Source organism: Scyliorhinus canicula, chromosome 18, assembly GCF_902713615.1.
Source record: "Scyliorhinus canicula chromosome 18, sScyCan1.1, whole genome shotgun sequence".
Lineage (NCBI taxonomy): Eukaryota > Metazoa > Chordata > Chondrichthyes > Carcharhiniformes > Scyliorhinidae > Scyliorhinus > Scyliorhinus canicula.
Window position 1 is genome coordinate 11273969 of NC_052163.1, and position 22380 is coordinate 11296348.

Consider the following 22380-nt stretch of genomic DNA (forward strand, 5'->3'; position numbering starts at 1 on the left):
ATCTTATGGTCCTCAATGATATTCATGGCTCAATGATCAGATGATCTGGTCAGGATCACATTGCTAATTATGGGAGCTTGCTGAGCCCACATTTGGCTGCTGCATTTCTTACATTACAGTGGAGGCTACTGTCAAAAAGAACTTTTAAAAATTCATCCACAGCAGGATATCGCTGGCTAGGCCAGCATTTATTGTCCAACCCTAAATGCCCTTGAGAAGGTTTTGGTTAGCTGCCTTCTTGAACCACTGCAGTCCATATGGTGTAGATACACCCACATTGCTGTTAGGGAGGGAGTGATAGGATTTTGACCCAGTGAGAGTGAAGGAAGGATGATTGTAGTTGTAAATCAGGATGGTGTGTGTGGAAGGTATAAATCCACACTCTCCCATTGGAGTGAACACAGAACGTTCCTCTCTCACCTGCGCAAGACACAATGCCACAGACACGGGGAGAATGTGCAGACTCCGCACAGACAGTGACCCAAGCCGGGAATCGAAATTGGGAGCGTGGCGCTGTGAAGCAATAGTGCTAACCACTGTGCTACCGTGCCATCCATTTTTTTTTTCAAAATATTTTTTTATTCTCCTTTTTCACATTTTCTCCCAAATTTACACTCACCAACAATAAACAATAATCAGTAACGAATACAATGCCAATCCCCATCTCAATAACAACAATCCCATCCTCCCACCAAACCCCCAAACATTCGCCCGCATGTTTACATAACCAAATGACAAAAAGGAACCAGGAGTCACCCATAGTCACCATTAACACATACAGTCCCCCTCCCCCAGCCCTCCCAGCCCCCAATCCCCACTAATAGTCGATGTGATCCAATTCTCGAAAGTGCATAATGAATAACGCCCATGAATTGTAAGAACCCCTCCATCCTTCCCCTCAGTTCAAATTTGACTTTTTCCAGCGTCAAGAATTCCAGCAGGTCCCCCCCCCCACCACGCCAGGGCACAGGGTGGAGGGGTTGATCTCCACCCTAACAGGATTGGCCTTCGGGCGATCAACGAGGCGAAGGCTACAACATCTGCCTCCGCGCCTGTTTCCAACCCCGGCTGGTCCGCCACTCCGAATATGGCCTCCCGAGGGCCCGGGTCCAGTTTCACGTGCACCACTTTAGAGATTACCCTAAACACCTCCTTCCAGTAATCCTCCAGCTTTGGACAGGACCAAAACACATGAACGTGCCCCGCAACGTTCACACACATCTTCAAGGAGCAGGCTCATCCTCGCCCTTGTGAGGTGCGCTCCATACACCACCTTCAACTGTATCAGCCCCAACCTCGCGCACGAGGTGGAGGCGATCACCCTCCGGAGCACCTCACACCAGAACCCCCTCCTCCATACCCTCTCCCCACTCTTCCTCCCACTTTCCCTGCCACCCATTGTTGGTTAGCTGTGGCATGGTGACTGAGGGCAGTGGTGGGAAGGGGTTCACCGATAAAGTGACTGAACAATAGGTTCTTGAAGAATGGGGAGGAGGAAAATGCAGAGGAGTGAACATTCCAAGAAACAGCCCTTCTGAAAAAGCTAGTGGAATTCAGAGAGAGAGAGGCAGCTGTCAGGAGGACGGAGCAGAGAATGTTCTGGAATGTGGTCCCACCATCCTGTCCACTCCCATGGTTAAAATGGTTTACGACAGTTACCAGGCAACCAGACATTTGTTTTGATAACATTGCATCACTGAAGCATGTGGTGCAGCTGTCGCTCGGGTAACAGACTGCTTCCCACTCACCATTTTACCTGTAACTAGATTTCTGTGTGGGATCAGGAACTGCACTGTGTAACATTCCCTCACTCACAGACAGCTAGCTCCTCCTTTCTGAACAATCCTTTGCTGACAACGGTTAAAAATGGTTTTTAGGTTCGGAGAAACCGGACAAGTTCCTTTAATTGGAGGATGTGTTAATCAGAATAAGGTTCCAGCAGCTATTCAAATGAGTTATGGAAGCTGAGGCAGTAACTACAGTATGTTAACAAATGTGTGATATATACTGTTGCCATTTCTTCTGTCCTGAAGCTGTTGCTCTGCCTGCAGTTTACAATTCTTCTTTTTTTAAAAAATATAAATTTAGAGTACCCAATTACTGTTTTCTAATTAAGGGGCAATTTAGCATGGCCAATCCACCTACCCTGCACATCTTTTTGGGTTGTGGGGGTGAAACCCACGCAGACACTGGGAGAACGTGCAAACTCCACACGGACAGTGACCCAGAATCCAACCTGGGACCTCGGCGCTGTGAGGCAGCTGTGCTAACCACTGCGCCACCGTGCTGCCCTCGCAGTTTACAATTCAATGGTACGCGGCCCTCTGTTACCATTAGCAAGCAGGGCAAGCTTCAGCGTTTGAGCACAGACAGTGAGGGCCGATAGATTTCTTCCTGGAAGGCTGGGGGGTGGGGCCTCTCAAAGCCTGGTTCTGTCTTTACCCGATATTTATAGACATACTTTCCAGTTGTGTTCACAGTTCTTTTTTGTTTTGGTCCCCATCAATCTGCAACGTTGAGGGTCATTGCATCCACAAGGACCGCTGCCCCTCGCTGAGGTCAGCAAACACAGCATAGACCAGAATTCAGAAACTCGCAATGCAGGGTGATTCCTCTGCGCTCAGTTAGGATGGATGGTAAGAGCAAATATCAGCTGGGCTCCTGCCTCTGGTCATTATTCTTGCATCGTCGGATAATGAAACAGTTTGTGCTTGTACATAACAAGGACTTGAGAATATTCATGCTAAGATTAAGAAGTGGCAAGTAACATTCGCACCAGACAATTGTCAGGCATTGACCATCTCCCACATAAGAGAAACTAACCTCCCTTCATTGGCATTAACTTTATTTAATCCCCCACTATCCTGGAGGCTACATTGATCAGAAACTGAACTGGAGCAGCAATGTAAACACTGTGGCTACTATAGCAACGCAGAGGCTGGGATTTCTGCAGTGGGTAACTCACTTTCTAACTCCCTGACAACCATCAACAAGGCACGAGTCAAGAGTGCGATGGAATACTCTCCACTTGCCTGAATGAATTCAGCTCCAACAATACTCAAGCAGCTCAACACCACCCAGAACAAAGCAGCCTGTTTGATTGGTCCCCCTTCCACCTCCTTCAACATTCAACCCCTCCACCAGCGATGCACAGTGGCAGCCATGTGCACCATCTACAAGATTCACTGCAACAACTCCCCTCGGCTCCTTCGACAGAACCTTTCAAACGCATGACCTCTACCACCTAAAAGGGCAGGATAGTAAACACTCAGGAACATCACCACCATAAGGTTCCCCTCCAAGTCCGTCGCCATCCTGAATTGGAACTATATTGCCCCTCCCTCACTGTCACTGAGTCAAAATCCTGGCACTCCTTCCCTAACAGCACGGTGGGTGTACCTGCACCACATGGACTGCAGCGGATCATGAAGGCAGCTCACCACCACCTTCTCAAGGGTAATTAGGGATGGACAATAAATGCGGGCTCAGACAGTGATATCCACATCCCCAGAATGAAGTTTTAAAAATCAAGAGAAGAAATTAAGAAAGATGGGGTGCATTCTCCATGGCTACACCTCTACCAATCAAAGCCTACTGGCCAGCCAATCAGCACTCTCTTCCCATGTAGTACAAATTGTTGTTCTTTTACATTTGGTATTCTTGTGAATTGTCCTAATGAGAACATGTGCCTTTGTCAGCAATACTCAATTTCTGTACGACCAAACTATGGGCATGAAGTAAGGGCAATCTTGCTTTGGACTGTGATGCCACCCTTGGTTGAGAAGCCTGTTTGACATCGCTTTAAAGGTGAATAATGAACAATTGGTTGAGGGACCGAAGGGTGCTATAAAAGCTCAGGGGGCCTGAGAAGGTAAATTAAACAGCATTTAATTAGTTGGGGCGGCACGGTGGCGCAGTGGTTAGCACTGCTGCCTCACAACGCCGAGGAGCTGGGTTCGATCCCGGCTCTGGGTCACTGTCCGTGTGCAGTTTGCACATTCTCCCCGTGTCTGCGTGGGTTTCACCCCCACAACCCAAAGATGTGCAGGGTAGGTGGATTGGCCACGCTAAATTGCTCCTTAATTGGGTATTATTGAAGCACTTAATTAGTCAACAAAACGTATGGGCCGCCAATGCAGCTCCCAGCTCAAATGTCCCAACTGAGTCTACCGATCACGCCGGTCCAAGCCCAGTCCGGTGAATTTAGGAATCCCAGCTGGGCATGCCTCTTCCCACTAGAGGGGGAGCTCGCAATCCACCAGTCCCATGGAGAGATCAATTGAGGTGTCCCCATGGGTCTCGTGAGGGTTACTATAGGTACCAGACCCCTATTGTCACGAATCAATCATCTGACAAAATCTACGGGAGGAAAGATTTCTGGGATTTGGCAATATTTTTGTTTCTCCGTAAGGAAATAGAAGCTGCTGGAGAAATTCTAAATTTATTTATTAACTGACGTTCCAAAGTAAATCACAATTTAATTCATTTTCGGGCGATTTTCTGCTTCAAAGAGAATGAATCGGAGGAAACCACAGCTGCAGAATCTGCTGGGTTTGTGTTGGCAGAGGTAAAGGTTCTATGATGGCAATGGTGATGATGTGTCAGCTGGGACACTTTGGCAGGACATGCGCCTCTGACTGAGAAGGTCATGGGTTCAAGTCCTATTCCAGAGATTCAGCCATGCAATCTTGGCTGAAGCTTCAGCTCTAGATCAATGCAAGCCTTTCCGTGATCAGTAGGTCCTACATAATCAGAAATCGTCGCCTGATTTTTAAGAAAGGCTGGAACATTAATACGCTCTCCGATTGAGATGCAGCAAGGCACGAGTGTCAGGGCACAGAGTCCTCTTTATACAATCACTCACCATGGCTGGAACAAGATCTTAGCTACTATAATGTGGAGATGCCAGCATTGGACTGGGGTGGACAAAGTAAGAAGTCTTACAACAGCAGGTTAAAACAGGGGCTGTTTAGCACACTGGGCTAAATCGCTGGCTTTGAAAGCAGACCAAGCAGGCCAGCAGCATGGTTCGATTCCCGTAACAGCCTCCCTGGACAGGCGCCGGAATGTGGCGACTAGGGGCTTTTCACAGTAACTTCATTTGAAGCCTACTCGTGAAATAAGCAATTTTCATTAGGGGCTGGTTTAGCTCACTCAGCTAAATTGCTGGCTTTTAAAGCAGACCAAGCAGGCCAGCAGCACGGTTTGATTCCCGTACCAGCCTCCCCGGACAGGCGCCGGAATGTGGCGACTAGGGGCTTTTCACAGTAACTTCATTTCATTTCATTTCATTTTCAAGTCCAACAGAGAAAAGCAAATTACTGTGGATGCTGGAATCTGAAACAAAAGGGAAAATGCTGGAAAATCTCAGCAGGTCTGGCAGCATCTGCAGGGAGAGAAAAGAGCTAACGTTTCGAGTCCGATTACTCTTTGTCAAAGTTCAAGTCACACCTCAGGTGAATCGTGATGAAGGACCTGCGCTCCGAAAGCTAGTGATTCAAAACAAATCTGTTGGACTTTAACCTGGTGTTTTAAGACTTCTTTCTTAGCTACTATAAACTATATTTTAGTCAAACAATTAATTTCCTGAGTCATAGCTCACATTTAATCAAAGGTCACTCGGCTTGTTCGCGTCAGGAATGTTGTACCATGTGACACACGATTCAATGTAGTTGATCCTGCCCCCAAAAAATGCATTTCCTTCCTGCAACTATCCCACTAATTGTCTCCCATCTTTTCAATTCCTTCTGTCTCATTCTCTTCATTTTAATCAACAGAAGATCGATAAGAAACGACTTGCCTGAGGATAACCTCATGCACCTTGCAGCCAATAAAACACATAGGTGATTTGGGAGACACGGGTGTTTGAAGTGTGATGATCACTGTTGTAATGTAGCAAACACGGCAGCCAATCTGTGCACAGCAGGATCCCACAAATGGCAATGTAATGAATGAACCGATGACTTTTTTTTGTGTGATGTTGGCTGAGGGATAAATATTGGCCAGGATACCAGGGATGGCTCCTCTGCCCGGCTTCAAAAGCATTGTGGGGTCTTCTACATCCAGCTGATGGGGCAGACAGGGTCTCGGGTTCACACCGCATCCAAAAGATGCATCTCCATCAGTGCATCGTAAAGCCATGGGGACATGACTTTGCAAAATGCACTCCCAGGAACCACGTCTTTTTTTTTCCTTTTAAATATAGAATACCCAATTATTTTTTTCCAATGAAGGGGCAATTTAGCATGGCCAATCCACCTACCCCGCACATCTTTAGGTTGTGGGGCGAAACCCACGCAAACACAGGGAGAATGTGCAAACTCCACACGGACAGTGACCCAGAGCCAGGATCGAACCTGGGACCTTGGCGCCGTGAGGCCGCAGTGGTAACCCAGTGTGCCACCGTGCTGCCCTGGCAGCCACTTATTTTTATCATTTATTACATCAACTGGTTTGTGTGATATGTTGAACGGACACCTCCACGTTATACTGGGATAACATGATATAGTGATTGAACGTGACGTGGAATAAAAGGTTCTTAACACATCAGACCTAATTAACCCTCTCTTTTGTACGTATTTGCACACAGCTTGGATACAGAGTTCCCAGTGGGTTGATCTCATCTGAAACAAGTGTTATAATTAACCTTCACAGTCGCAGGCTAAGGAATGTAAAAAAAAAAAGGTTTTGAACACCTAATGGCTGTAAAGTGATGTCTGCAGGGAAATGTGTACATACACAGGAACAGGAATAAGGCCATTCAGCCCCTCTAGCCTGCTCCACCATTAACAGGAACAGGAGTAAAGCCATTCAGCCCCTCGAGCCTGCTCCATCATTAACAAGTACAGGAATAAGGCCATTCAGCCCCTCGAGCCTGCTCCATCATTAACAAGTACAGGAATAAGGCCATTCAGCCCCTCGAGCCTGCTCCACCATTAACAGGAACAGGAGTAAAACCATTCAGCCCCTCGAGCCTGCTCCATCATTAACAAGTACAGGAATAAGGCCATTCAGCCCCTCGAGCCTGCTCCACCATTAACAGGAACAGGAGTAAAGCCATTCAGCCCCTCGAGCCTGCTCCACCATTAACAAGTACAGGAATAAGGCCATTCAGCCCCTCGAGCCTGCTCCACCATTAACAGGAACAGGAGTAAAGCCATTCAGCCCCTCGAGCCTGCTCCATCATTAACAAGTACAGGAATAAGGCCATTCAGCCCCTCGAGCCTGCTCCACCATTAACAGGAACAGGAGTAAAGCCATTCAGCCCCTCAAGCCTGCTCCACCATTAACAAGTACAGGAATAAGGCCATTCAGCCCCTTGAGCCTGCTCCACCATTAACAGGAACAGGAGTAAAGCCATTCAGCCCGTCGAGCCTGCTCCATCATTAACAAGTACAGGAATAAGGCCATTCAGCCCCTCGAGCCTGCTCCACCATTAACAGGAACAGGAGTAAAGCCATTCAGCCCCTCGAGCCTGCTCCATCATTAACAAGTACAGGAATAAGGCCATTCAGCCCCTCGAGCCTGCTCCACCATTAACAGGAACAGGAGTAAGGCCATTCAGCCCCTCGAGCCTGCTCCATCATTAACAAGTACAGGAATAAGGCCATTCAGCCCCTCGAGCCTGCTCCACCATTAACAGGAACAGGAGTAAGGCCATTCAGCCCCTCGAGCCTGCTCCACCACTAGTCAGACCATGGTTGAGTTGGTATCTCAGCTCCATTTGCCCACCTTGTTTCCAGAATGCTTTCAAACCTTGGCTAACAAAATCCATCAGTCTCAGTTCCAAAATTTTCGATTGACCCTTAACCTCAAGTTTCTTTGCTGGGAGAGTTCCAATTTTCCATGACCCTATGTAGGCGTACACATGTCGGTGCCAGAGAACTGCTGGAGTCACGAAACTGAGCACAAGTCAGGAAACATACAAGGAATTGCCAAAAACAGCCACAAAACTGTGTCAGTATAGAGTTACCCTCAATTTCCCCCCCTCCCTCCCCACAGTATAACAGGGATGGGAGAAAGGGGGGAGAGATATGGAGGAGGGGGGTTGAGGAGGGAGCGAGGGAAACAAATCGAAAGCAGCATCCCACAACGCTACCAGTGAAACGTGGCATTTCAGGGGACAGGTTTGTTGCTAGTTGGCACCTCGACCAGCTTTTGTCTTCAGCTCATTGTTCACAGCAATTTGATGTACCAGAGAGTAAATACACAAAGCTTGTTTGAATCAATTTAAACTAATGTACAGACACAGCCAACTCTGGAGGCAGATGCAAGGTGTATGTCGATACTCAATGCTGGAAATAATTTGCATACCTTCCTCTCCAGGGTCAACAACCTTCTTGACTGTTAAATATATTCAAACTAAAATACCCCTTCAAGCTTCTTTATAAGTTTTTAAAAGTTTTAGAGTATACAATTCTTTTTTTCCAATTAAGGAGCAATTTAGCGTGGCCAATCCACCTAGCCTGCACATCTTTTTGGGTGCAGACACGGGGAGAATGTGCAAACTCCACATGGACAGTGACCCGGGGCCAGGATCAAACCCGGGTCCTCGGTACCATGAGGCAGCAGTGCTAACCACTGCGCCACCGTGCTGCGCCCCCCCCCCCCCCCCCCCCCCCCCCCATTAAGCTTCACATCTAAATCATTTTGCTTGCCAATTGTCTTGTTTCTTCTCTGAAGGCCTTTGCTGGGGTAACGTTTCACAGATTGGCAAGACTTTTTCTATTACCTTTTCCAATTGTCCATCCTTCCCGAAGCAGCCAGCAGACAGAGCCTGATCACATCCTCAGCAGTTGTCACTAGATCGAGGTTGGGAGAAGAACCGGGCATAATTTCACCCCTTCCTATGTTTGAGGCACTGAGGCTAATTCCTAAAGACACTTTGACTACCAGCTAACTCAGCGTGGACTGAGGACCGTGCGTGGGATACTTCCTCGTCTGTATAGATTAGCCACTCACTGGATAGATTTACTGATACCTTTAGCCAGAGTTGCATGGTACTGTTATTCAGTGGGGAGAGTCACTATTCTGGGGACACATTTGTTGGTGCTTTGTGCCCCCTAGTGATGCCTTTGATATAACATGAGGTGGTTCGTCAACATGAAACTTCCCATGTTCGAAATTTATAAAAAGGACCTACCACTACCATCCATGATCTGCCTCCCCCCCTGACCCCTTCTCACACTGTCACTTGTTCCTTCACTCCTCTGGATTGAAGCCGAGCAGAGCGGGTGGGGGAGGAACCAGTTATTGTGGTTCACAGAGGTACCAACAACACAGGTGGAACAAGAAATGATGATGCTGAGAGAATTTGAGGAGGTCAGGTGGAAATTCAAACGTAGAACCTCCAGTGTAACAAACTCCGGATTGCTACCCGAGCCATGAGCGAAGTGGCAGAGGGTCAAGTAGATTAGAGTATTGAATATGTGGCTGAAAGAGTAGTGTGGGAAGAAGGGGCTTCAATTTAGCTCAAGTACTGGGGATCAAGGGAGCTGCTCTGTTGGGATGGACTCCACTTAAACTGGGCTGGCATCAATGTCCTGGCAAATCATACACCTGCATTAGACTTTAAATTGAAAAAGTGGTGGGGCGGATGGTGCGCGATCAATAACTACTGAAACGAGGATGTAGTCCGAATTGAAATGCTTTAATCAACAAGATGTTTCCCCAGCAATCCGAGTACAGAAAGAAGGCCCGGCTGCTGGGAAACACGGGTTCTTATACCCCGCCTCGCTGGCGGAGTTATCTTACGTTCCGACCAATGAAATGCAAATACTTGGGCCAATGAGCAGCGAGCCTTCTCCACCAATGGTAGCTCACACTCCCAGGTACCGTAGTACCTCTAGTCATACTACCACAGCGGATTAATAGGATCCAAACCGGTTGTAAAGTTGAAACCAAGACACAGAGCTTTTCTTTATTGAGAGAATTTATTGACTTGTTCAGTCTCACAACTCTCCTCCTACTCAGCCCAATGTCCAAGCCAGCCCTATTGATATGCCCTTTTGAAAACAAATGAAGTAAACAAATTGACTAATAAACCAATTGAAAACCTTATGGAAAACCTATCAAAATTAAATGAAAATGATGTTCCCAGGGCCGATTATACATTCCAGCCCCTGCAGTGCCATCGGTCCCAGAAGGCTTCAAGTGCACCAGCATACATGGCACACTCCATCTCCAGTAGCAGCTGGGCATAAAGGTATCTGTGGACTAGGAGCAGACAGTCGGGTCTAATGATCCTGTCTGCGGCTCGTGCCTGGACGTTAATGGCCACCTTGGTCAGGGCCCAGGTGTAGATCCACGAGGAGGTCCCCTGATTTGCCATCTAGGAGTGGTGCCCAAAACTGCTCACAGTGACTCCAACTGGGATCTGACCAGGGTGTTGTTTCCGTCACTCCCAGGGTGTTGTACAGCTGAATCATAACCTCTGTGTCTTTATGTTCCAATCCTCTCGATATAAAGACTAGCATTCCTTTAGCCTTTCTGATTATTTTTTGCACTTGTGCGTGACGTTTTAAAGGATCTCTGCAGTTGAACCCCTAAGTCTCTTTGGCCATCCACTGCACCTAACCTCTATCCTTTTTTGGTCCAAAATGGATAAACTCACACTTGCTTATATTAAATTCCATCTGCCACAACTTTGCCCATTCACCTCAATATCTCCTTGCAATTTTATCCTATCATCCAGCCTGTCTACCTAACAATGCCACCTAACTTTGTATCATCCGCAAATTTGGATAAATGACTTTCCATATCTTCACCCAAGCCATTAATGAATAGTGTGAATAACAGAGGCCCCAAAACAGATCCCTGTGGTGCACCACTAGTCACCTGCCGATTAGAGTAATTACCCACTATCCCCACTCTGTTATCTGCCGCTCAACCTATTTCCAAACCATGTCAATAATTTTCCCTCGACTTCATGAGATTCCACTTTAGTCAACAGTGGGGCATTAGCAAATGTCCCCTGGAAGTCCACATAAATAACATTCATAGACATTCCCCTGTCCACTACCTTAGTCACCTCTTCAAAAAATTCGATAAGTTTAGTCAGGCATGACCTTCCCTTCATGAATCCATGCTGGCCCCCCCCTGATCGACCAAACCTTTTTGAGGTGTTCAGTTACCCCCCTCCCTGATTATAGACTCCAGCAAATTCCCCACCACAGATGTTACTAACTGATCTGTAGTTCCCTGGTTAGTGTGGCGACTAGGGATCTTCACAATAACTTGATTGCAGTGTTAATGTAAGTCTACTTGTGACCCTAATAAAGATTATTAAAAAGTGGAGGGACATGAGCAATTTTCCAATCCAGAGGCACTACCCCTGAATCTAGGGAACTCTGGAAGATTATAGTTAGGCCATCTACAATGTGCTCCCTACTTCCTTTAACACTCCCGGGTGGAAGCTGTCAGCTCCTGGCGATTTGTCACTCTTTGTTCTATTAATTTCCTAGTTAGTGATGCTGTACTTGTATTAATTGTATTAGTCCGTGTCGTCTGTTGACTATTAGTTTTTCGGGACTTGCAGTAAGTTATGCTCCTTTTCAACTGTGAATACCGAGGCAAGGTAATTGTTCAACATGTCTGCCATTTCCCCATTATCACTGACAATATCTCCATTTTCAGCTTTTAGCAGGAGTACATTGCTCTTCCATGATATAATTATAAAATGTCTTCTTAGTTATTGTGATGCCCCTTGCAAGTTTCATAGAATCATCGGATTTATAATGCAGAAGAATCGTAGAATTTACAGTGCAGAAGGAGGCCATTCGGCCCATCGAGTCTGCACCGGCTCTTGGAAAGAGCACCCTACCCAAGGTCAACACCTCCACCATATCCCCATAACCCAGTAACCCCACCCAACACTAAGGGCAATTTTGGACACTAAGGGCAATTTATCATGGCCAATCCACCTAACCTGCACATCTTTGGACTATGGGAGGAAACCGGAGCACCCGGAGGAAACCCACGCAGACACGGGGAGAACGCACTGTCTTCGCACAGACAGTGACCCGAGCCGGGAATTGAACCTGGGACCCTGGAGCTGTGAAGCAATTGTGCTAACCACTATGCTACCGTGCTGCCCTAAGGAGGCCATTCATTCCATCGAATCTACACCGGCCCGAGAAAGAGCACCCTACTTAAGCCCATGCCTCCACCGTATCCCCGTAATCCAATAACCCCACTTTAGCATGGCCAATTCACCGAACCTGCACATCTTTGGACCGTGGGAGGAAATCGGAGCACCCGGAGGAAACCCAAGCAGACACGGGGAGAAAGTGCAAACTCCACACAGACAGTCACCCAAGCCGGGAATCGAACCCGGATCCTTGGAGCTGTGAGGCAGCATTGCTAACCACTGTGCCACCGTGCTGTCCTGCCCCCTGTGTTGTTATTGTCGGATGGCCTAATTTATTACAAGAACATTTGTAGTTAAAGCTATAAACGATTTATTAACATTAACTGTGGGTAAACTATATATAAAACAATGGATTGATAACAGTTAAATTATGCAGACTTCTGGTGGTGGCTATGAAGGCACAGAAGGCCACACATTCGGCGGCTCCCGCTTGGGTTGGAACTTTGGATCTTTTTCCCCCGATTTTTTGTCGGATCTGAAGTTTTTGTCGGAAAATTGATGTTGGATACAACTGTGATGAGGAATCCTACATCAGTGCATGGAGAAGTGGACCAGGAATTTTCGCAGAGGAAGAAATAGGCGAACGGAGAAGGCTTGGGCTGAGGCTGCATCGGGAGAAAGCATGGTTGGCGACCGGAGTTCTGGCTCGACGACCCAGCGGTCAACACAGCAGCTGATGCAGTTCATACAGGAGGGCTTCGCCAAGCAGAAACAGGAATGCTTGGGCCCGATTAAGGAGTCGATTGCGCGGCTTGAACTCAGACTGGATGCTCAAGATCGGGCGAACCAGAAAGTGGAGAAGGCGCTGGCTGAGCAGGAGGAACACCAAGCTGCAGTGGAGTTGGAGGTGGGGATGTTGAGAGACGAACAGAAAGGTTCCTGGAGAAGGTGGAAGACCTAGAGAACAGGCCCCGCCGCAGAACTTGAGAATCGTGGGTCTCCCGGAGGGATCCGAAGGAAGGGATGCTGGGGCATACAAAGCGGCTATGTTTGAGAAGCTACTGGGGGAGGGGACGTTCACCCGACCGTTGGAGGTGGACAGGGCGCACAGAACAATAGGTGGGAAAATGCCTGGCGCCGTGGGCGGGCGCCACTAAGCTAGCTGGGCGGGCTAGCTCACGGAAGCGCAGTGGGGGGTGAGCAGATGCTATGCTTGTTGGAGGGGGCTGTGTGCATAGTGCTGTTACTGGGGGGGGGGGGAATGTTCTGCTGATGGGGGAGGGACTTTTGCTGTAGGACAATAGGGAGGTCAGGGACGGAGGCTGCCTGGGGGCGGGGGCTGCCTGGGGGCGGGCCTGCGGATGCGAGGGGCGCAGACTGGAGATTGGCCCAAGAAAGGTGATGGCAAGAGGGCACGCGTGTTCGTGTATTTGAGGGGACTGAAGGTGGACGCGACAATGTTGCAGGAGACGCATCTTAGAGTAACTGACCAGGTCAGATTAAGGAAGGGATGGGGCGGACAGGTTTTCCACTTGGGGCTGGCCTCGAAGAATAGAGAGGTCGCAATCCTGATTAATAGGTGAGTGTCATTCGAAGCGGGAAGAATAGTTGCGGACGTGGGGGGGTCGGTACATTATGGTCAGTGGGAAGCTGGAGGGGCTGCTGGTGGTGCTTGTGAAAGTGTACGCGCCGAATTGGAATGATGTGGAGTTCATAAGGAAGATGTTGGGGAAGATCCCGGACCTGGATTTGCATAAGCTGGTCATGGGTGGGGGGGACTTCAACACAGTCATTAACCCAGGGAGGCTGGAGGCTGGACGTGGGACTTTTAACTGATGAGGAGGTGTGTGGGCGGCTGACGAAATGTATCCAGAACTATCTGGAGGTCAATGACACGGGGGAAGTTTCAGCAGCGGTGGTCTGGGAGGCGCTGAAGGCGGTGGTTGGAGGGGAGCTGATTTCGATACGGGCCCACAGGGCAGAGACGGACTGACTAATCAATGAAATACTACAGGTCGACAGAAGGTATGCGGAGACCCCAGAGGCAGGGCTGTTAAGGGAACGATGGAAATTATAGGTGGAGTTTGGCTTGTTAACTCCAGGGAAGGCAGTGGAGCAGCTGAGGAAGGCGAGGGGGGCGATCTATGAGCATGGAGAGAAGGTCAGTAGAATGCTTGCACAGCAGCTTAGAAAGAGGGAGGCAGCCAGGGAGATTGGGAAAGTAAGGGACAGAGATGGGAACCTGGTCGGAGATTCAGCTGGGGTCAATAAGGCATTTGAGGAATTCTGCACCAGGCTGTATGAGTCGGAGCCCCCAGCTGGGCCGGAAGGGATGAGGCAATTCTTAGGGGCGGCTGAAGTTCCCGAAGATTGATGAAGACTTGGTAGAAGGACTGGGGGTCCCGATTGGGTTGGAAGAGATAGCACATGGACTGATGTGCCATGCAGTCAGGTAAAGCCCTGGAGCTGGATGGGTACCCCGTGGAGTTTTACAAAAAGTTCTCTGGGATACTGGGGCCACTGCTGATGAGGACATTCAGTGAGGCAAGGGGGAGAGGGGTGCTGACCCCGACGATGTCACAGGCCACTATCTCATTGATCCTGAAGCGGGATAAGGACCCGGAGCTATGGGGGTCCTACAGACCGATCTCCCTACTAAATGTAGACGCCAAATTGTTGGCTAAGATCTTGGCCTCAAGGATCGAGGACTGCGTCCCGGACGTGATTGGGGAGGACCAGACGGGATTCGTTAAGGGGAGGCAGTTGGCGGCCAACGTAAGAAGGCTGTTGAATGTTATCATGATGCCCCCAGAGGGTAGAAACGTAGAGATAGTGGTCGCAATGGACGCTGAGAAGGCATTTGACCGGGTGGAATGGGATTATCTGTGGGAGGTATTGGGGCAGTTTGGATTTGGACGGGGCTTCATTGACTGGGTCAGGCTGCTCTATCAGGCTCCCGTGGCAAGTGTACGGATGAACAGGTTGACATTGGGCTATTTAAGGCTGCACCGAGGGATGAGGCAGGGGTGTCCCCTCTCATAAGAACATAACATAAGAACTAGGAGCAGGAGTAGGCCATCTGGCCCCTCGAGCCTGCTCCGCCATTCAATTAGATCATGGCTGATCTTTTGTGGACTCAGCTCCACTTTCCGGCCCGAACACCATAACCCTTAATCCCTTTATTCTTCAAAAAAATATATTTCTTTACCTTAAAAACATGTAATGAAGGAGCCTCAACTGCTTCACTGGGCAAGGAATTCCATAGATTCACAACCCTTTGGGTGAAGAAGTTCCTTCTAAACTCAGTCCTAAATCTACTTCCCCTTATTTTGAGGCTATGTCCCCTAGTTCTGCTGTCACCCGCCAGTGGAAACAACCTGCCCGCATCTACCCTATCTATTCCCTTCAGATGAGGAAGAATAGTCGGGTGGCCAAGAACCAGGGGAAAATGGACGGGAATCGGGGGAAGGTAGCCGGGGGGAGGGGGGGGGGGGATACGGGCTCAGTATGGGGGTTTGATGGCAAGCCAAGGCCCAAAACCAAACTATAAATAAATGCCTATAAACATGTGCCTCGGCCATATTGGGGAATGTAAAATATGTATGCTGGCTAAAGGGGGCGGCCACAATTATTGTTATGAGGATGCTTACCTGTAAATATTCATGTTAAATTTTTGTGTTTTCCTTTTTTTCCTTTTTTTTTCTCTCTCTCTCTAATAACTTGTAATTTGTCATATATAAAATATGAAAACTCAATAAAAAAACATTTATAAAAAAAAAAAAATCTATTCCCTTCATAATTTTAAATGTTTCTATAAGATCCCCCCTCATCCTTCTAAATTCCAACGAGTACAGTCCCAGTCTACTCAACCTCTCCTCATAATCCAACCCCTTCAGCTCTGGGATTAACCTAGTGAATCTCCTCTGCACACCCTCCAGCGCCAGTACGTCCTTTCTCAAGTAAGGAGACCAAAACTGAACACAATACTCCAGGTGTGGCCGCACTAACACCTTATACAATTGCAACATAACCTCCCTAGTCTTAAACTCCATCCCTCTAGCAATGAAGGACAAAATTCCATTTGCCTTCTTAATCACCTGTTGCACTTGTAAACCAACCTTCTGTGACTCATGCACTAGCACACCCAAGTCTCTCTGAACAGCGGCATGCTTTAATATTTTATCGTTTAAATAATAATCCCGTTTGCTGTTATTCCTATCAAAATGGATAACCTCACATTTGTCAACATTGTATTCCATCTGCCAGACCCTAGCCCATTCACTTAACCTATCCAAATCCCTCTGCAGACTTTCAGTATCCTCTGCACTTTTCGCTTTACCACTCATCTTAGTGTCATCTGCAAACTTGGACACATTGCCCTTGGTCCCCAACTCCAAATCATCTATGTAAATTGTGAACAATTGTGGGCCCAACACAGATCCCTGAGGGACACCACTAGCTACTGATTGCCAACCAGAGAAACACCCATTTATCCCAACTCTTTGCTTTCTATTAATTAACCAATCCTCTATCCATGCTACTACTTTACCCTTAATGACATGCATCTTTATCTTATGCAGCAACCTTTTGTGTGGCACCTTGTCAAAGGCTTTCTGGAAATCCAGATATACCACATCCATCGGCTCCCCGTTATCTACTGCACTGGTAATGTCCTCAAAAAATTCCACTAAATTAGTTAGGCATGACCTGCCCTTTACGAACCCATGCTGCGTCTGCCCAATGGGACAATTTCTATCCAGATGCCTCGCAATTTCTTCCTTGATGATAGATTCCAGCATCTTCCCTACTACCGAAGTTAAGCTCACTGGCCTATAATTTCCTGCTTTCTGCCTACCTCCTTTTTTAAACAGTGGCGTCACGTTTGCTAATTTCCAATCCACCGGGACCACCCCAGAGTCTAGTGAATTTCGGTAAATTATCACTAGTGCATCTGCAATTTCCCTAGCCATCTCTTTTAGCACTCTGGGATGCATTCCATCAGGGCCAGGAGACTTGTCTACCTTTAGCCCCATTAGCTTGCCCATCACTCCCTCCTTAGTGATAACAATCCTCTCAAGGTCCTCACCTGTCATAGCCTCATTTCTATCAGTCGCTGGCATGTTATTTGTGTCTTCCACTGTGAAGACCGACCCAAAAAACCTGTTCAGTTCCTCAGCCATTTCCTCATTTCCCATTATTAAAACTCCCTTCTCATCCTCTAAAGGACCAATATTTACCTTAGCCACTCTTTTTTGTCTTATATATTTGTAAAAACTTTTACTGTCTGTTTTTATATTCTGAGCAAGTTTACTCTCATACTCTATCTTACTCTTCTTTATAGCTTTTTTAGTAGCTTTCTGTTGCCCCTTAAAGATTTCCCAGTCCTCTAATCTCCCAGCAATCTTTACCACTTTATATGCTTTTTCCTTCAATTTGATACTCTCCCTTATTTCCTTAGATATCCACGGTCGATTTTCCCTCTTTCTTCCGTCCTCCCTTTTTGTTGGTATGAACCTTTGCTGAGCACTGTGAAAAATCGTTTGGAAGGTTCTCCACTGTTCCTCAACTGTTCCACCATAAAGCCTTAGCTCCCAGTCTACCTTAGCTAGTTCTTCTCTCATCCCCTTGTAATCTCCTTTGTTTAAACACAAAACACTAGTATTTGATTTTACTTTCTCACCCTCCATCTGTATTTTAAATTCCACCATATTGTGATCGCTCCTTCCGAGAGGATCCCTAACTATGAGATCATGAATCAATCCTGTCTCATTACACAGGACAAGATCTAGGACCGCTTGTTCCCTCGTAGGTTCCATTACATACTGTTCTAGGAAACTATCACGGATACATTCTATAAACTCCTCCTCAAAGTTGCCTTGACCGACCTGGTTAAACCAATCGACATGTAGATTAAAATCCCCCATGATAACTGCTGTACCATTTCTACATGCATCAGTTATTTCTTTGTTTATTGCCTGCCCCACCATATCGTTACTATTTGGTGGCCGATAGACTACTCCTATCAGTGACTTTTTCACCTTACTATTTCTGATTTCCACCCAAATGGATTCAACCTTATCCTCCATAGCACCGATGTCATCCCTTACTATTGCCCGGATGTCATCCTTAAATAACAGAGCTACACCACCTCCCTTACCATCCACTCTGTCCTTCCGAATAGTTTGATACCCTCGGATATTTAACTCCCAGTCGTGACCATGCTTTAACCATGTTTCAGTAATGGCCACTAAATCATAGTCATTAACGATGATTTGTGCCATCAACTCATTTACTTTATTCCGAATACTACGAGCATTCAGGTAAAGTACACTCTCCTCGCTGTTGTTCATACTGGCCATAGAACCGCTGGCAATTGCGGTGAGAGCCTCAAAGGGCTAGAAAGGGCTGTTGAGGGGTGGTGGGGGGGGGGGGGGGGGGGGGGGGTTGGAACACAGGGTCTTGCTATACACCAGGGGTGGGCAAACTTTTCCGTGCAAGGGCCACATTCAGAAATTCACAATTTTAAAGGGCCGCATAGTATATTAAGTAAAATAATTACTTCACCCGGTTATGATTCTGGGCGCCTCATATAGAACATAGAACAGTACAGCACAGAAAAGGCCCTTCGGCCCTCGACGTTGTGCCGAGCAATGATCACCCTACTCAAGACAACGTATCCACCCTATACCAGTACGTAACCCAACAGCCCCCCCCCCCCCCCCCGCATTAACCTTAAAAAAATAAATAAATAAAATTTAAAAAAAACATTTCTTTTTTTAATGACTTGGTGGGCCGCATAAAGACCGTAGTTTGCCCACCCCTGCTATACACGGACAATCTGCTCTTATATGTGTCGGACCCATTAGAAGGGATAAAAGAAATTATGGGGATTCTGGGGGATTTTGGCCAGTTTTCGGGGTATAAATTGAACATGGGGAAAAGCGAAATGTTCGCGATCCAGGTAAGGGGGCAGGAGAGGCGATTAGGGGAGCTGCCGTTTGGAGTGGGGGGGGGGAAAGCTTTCAGTACCTAGGAATCCAGGTGTCGCGGGAATGGGAACGGTTGCACAACGTTAATCTGGCCCGACTAGTAGACCAAATGAAGGAGGATTTTCGGAGGTGGGACGTGTTCCCGCTGTCACTGGCTGGGAGGGTACAGACAGTGAAAATGACGGTTCTCCTGAGATTCCTGTTTGTGTTTCAGTGTCTCCCCGTCTTTATTCTTCGGTCCTTTTTTAAAACTGGTCAACAAGGTGATCGCTGGCTTTGTATGGGCGGGTAAAAAGGGGATGCTTGAGCGCAGCCGGGGGGGGTTTGAGGGGTGTCGGTGTGGGAGCGGGTAGTGGCGACATCTTATAAGGGCACTAGTTTGGGAGCATTGGTAACGGCGCCTCACCGTTCCCGCCGGCACGCTACTCCACCAGCCCCATGGTGGTAGCAGCCCTGAGAGTCTGGGGGCAATGGAGGAGACATGTGGGAGCAGAGGGAGCATCGGTCTGGTCCCCAATTTGCAATAATCACCGGTTTCCCCCGGGGAGATTAAATGGAGGGTTCCGGAGATGGCAGAGAGCAGGGATCGAGAGGATGGGCGTTATGTTTATAGAGGGGAGCTTTCCCAGCTTGAGGGAACTGGAGGTGAAATTTGAACTGACGGAAGGGAATAAATGTAGCAGGTGCGAGACTTCCTACGGAGGCAGGTCTCAACCTTCCTGCTCCTACCACCAAGGGGGATACAGGACAGGGCAGTTTCCAGAGTGTGGGTGGGAGAAGGGAGGGTTTCGGACATTTGTAAGGAGCTTATGGGGTCAGAGGAAACACAGACCGAGGAGCTGAAGCGCAAGTGGGAAGAGGAGTTAGGAGGAGAGATAGAGGATAGTCTCTGGGCAGATGCGTTGAGTAGAGTCAACGCGTCCACAACATGTGCCAGGCTCAGCCTGATACAATCCAAGGTCGTTCACCGGGCTCACATGACAGTGGCCAGGATTAGCAGGTTCTTTGGGGTAGAAGACAGGTGCACAAGGTGTGCGGGAGGGCCAACGAACCATGTTTATATGTTCTGGGCTTGCCCGAAGCTATGGGGATTCTGGCAGGGGTTTGCGAATGTCATGTCCAAGGTGTTAAAAACAAGGGTGGCACCAAGTCCGGAGGTGGCGATTGTCAGGATGTTGGAAGACCCGGGATTCCAGGAGGAGAAAGAAGCAGACGCTCTGGCCTTTGCCGCTCTGGTAGCCCGGGGACGGATATTATTAGCTTGGAGGGACTCAAAGCTCCCGAAGTCAGAGACCTGGCTATCGGACATGGCTGGCTTTCTGTTTGGAGAAAATCAAGTTCGTATTGAGAGGGTCAATGTTAGGGTTCGCCCGGAGGTGGCAACTGTTCATCGACTTCTTTGGAAAAATTAACTGTGAGCAGAAGCGGGGGGGGGGGGGGGGGGGGGGGGGGTTAGTTTAGTGTAGAGTAGGTTCAGGTGGAGACCCTTCCCAACAGTACAGATCCCTCCTATCTCAATCCTAATGCCAATGCCCCATGAAATGGAACGTCCCTAATTTTCTCATCCCCATGCCAATTAAACATGGCGCAGGTAATAATCCAGAGGTTATCCAGTGTACCCAATTCTTTTTTTTTCCAATTAAGGGTCAATTTAGCGTGGCCAATTCACCTAGCCAGCACATAGAATCATAGAATTTACAGTGCGGAAGGAGGCCATTCGGCCCATCGAGTCTGCACCGGCCCTTGGAAAGAGCACCCAACCTAAGACCAGACCTCCACCCTATCTCCACACGTCTACCCGATCCCCGTAATCTCACCTAACCTTTTTTGGACACTGAAGGGCAATTTAGCATGGCCAATCCACCTAACCTGCACATCTTTGGGCTGTGGGAGGAAACCGGAGCACCCGGAGGAAACCCACCCAAACACGGGGAGAACATGCAGACTCCACACAGACAGTGACCCAAGGCCAGGAATCGAACCTGGGACCCTGGAGCTGTGAAGCAACTGTGCTATCCACTATGCTACTGTGCTGCACATCTTTGGGTTGTGGGGGCAAAACCCACGCACACACGGGGAGAATGTGTAAACTCCACATGGACAGTGACCCGGGGCCCGGATCGAACCCGGACCTCGGCGCCATGAGGCAGCAGTGCTAACCACTGCACCACCGTACCGTACTATCATCCAGAGATTGTAACCCTTGAGGATCTGTTCTTTAATTTTGTTCCTTGTTCCTGATATTTAAAAAAATTATTTTATGCATTTATGGGATATGGATGTTGCTGGTTAGATCAGCATTTGTTGCCCATCACAAGTTGCCCTTCAGAAGGTGTTGGTAAGTGTCCTCTTGAACCACTGCAGTCACTGTGGTGTAGGTACACCCTCTGTGCTGTTAGGGAGGGAGTTCCAGGATTTTGACCCAGCGACAGTGAAGGAAAATCAATATATTTCCGAGTCGGGATGGTGAGTGACTTGGAGGGGAACCTCCAGGTGGTGGGGCTCCCAGGTATCTGCTGCTCTTGTCCTTTGAGATGGTAGTGGCCTTGGGTTTGGAAGGTGCTGCCGAAGGAACCTTGGCGAGTTCCTGCAGTGCATCTTATAGATGGTAAACACGGCTGCCATTGTTCATCAGTGGTGGAGGGATTGACTGTGGAAGGGGGAGCAATCAAACAGGCTGTTTTGTCCTGGATAGTGACAATTTCTTGAGTGTTGTTGGAGCTGCACTCATTCAGGCAAGTGGAGAATATTCCATTACACTCCTGGATTGAGCCTTGCAGATGGTGGACAGGCTTTGGGGGATCAGGAGGTGAGTTACTTGCCGTGGAAGTCCTAGACTTTGACCTGTTCTGGTAGTCACAGTATTAATATGGCTAGTCCAGTTCAATTTCTGATCGATAATAACCGACAAGATATTGATTGTGGGGGATTCAGCGATAGTAATGCCATTGAGTGTCAAGGGGCAGTGGTTAGATCCTCTTGCAGGAGATGGTCATTTCCTGGCACTTTTGTGGTGCAAATGATACTTGCACTTGTCAGCCCAAGCCTGGATATTGTCCAGATCTTGTACATGGACTGCTTCATTATCTGAGGATTCATGAATGGTGCTGAACATTGTGCAGTCATCTGCGAACATCCCCACTTCTGACCTTATAAAGGAAGGGAGATCATTGATGAACCAGCCGAAGATGGTTGGGTTTCATACACTACCCTGAGGAACTCCTGCATTGATGTCCTGGAGCTGAGATGCTGGACTTCCAACCATCACAACCATCTTCCTTTGTGCCAGGTATGACTCCAACC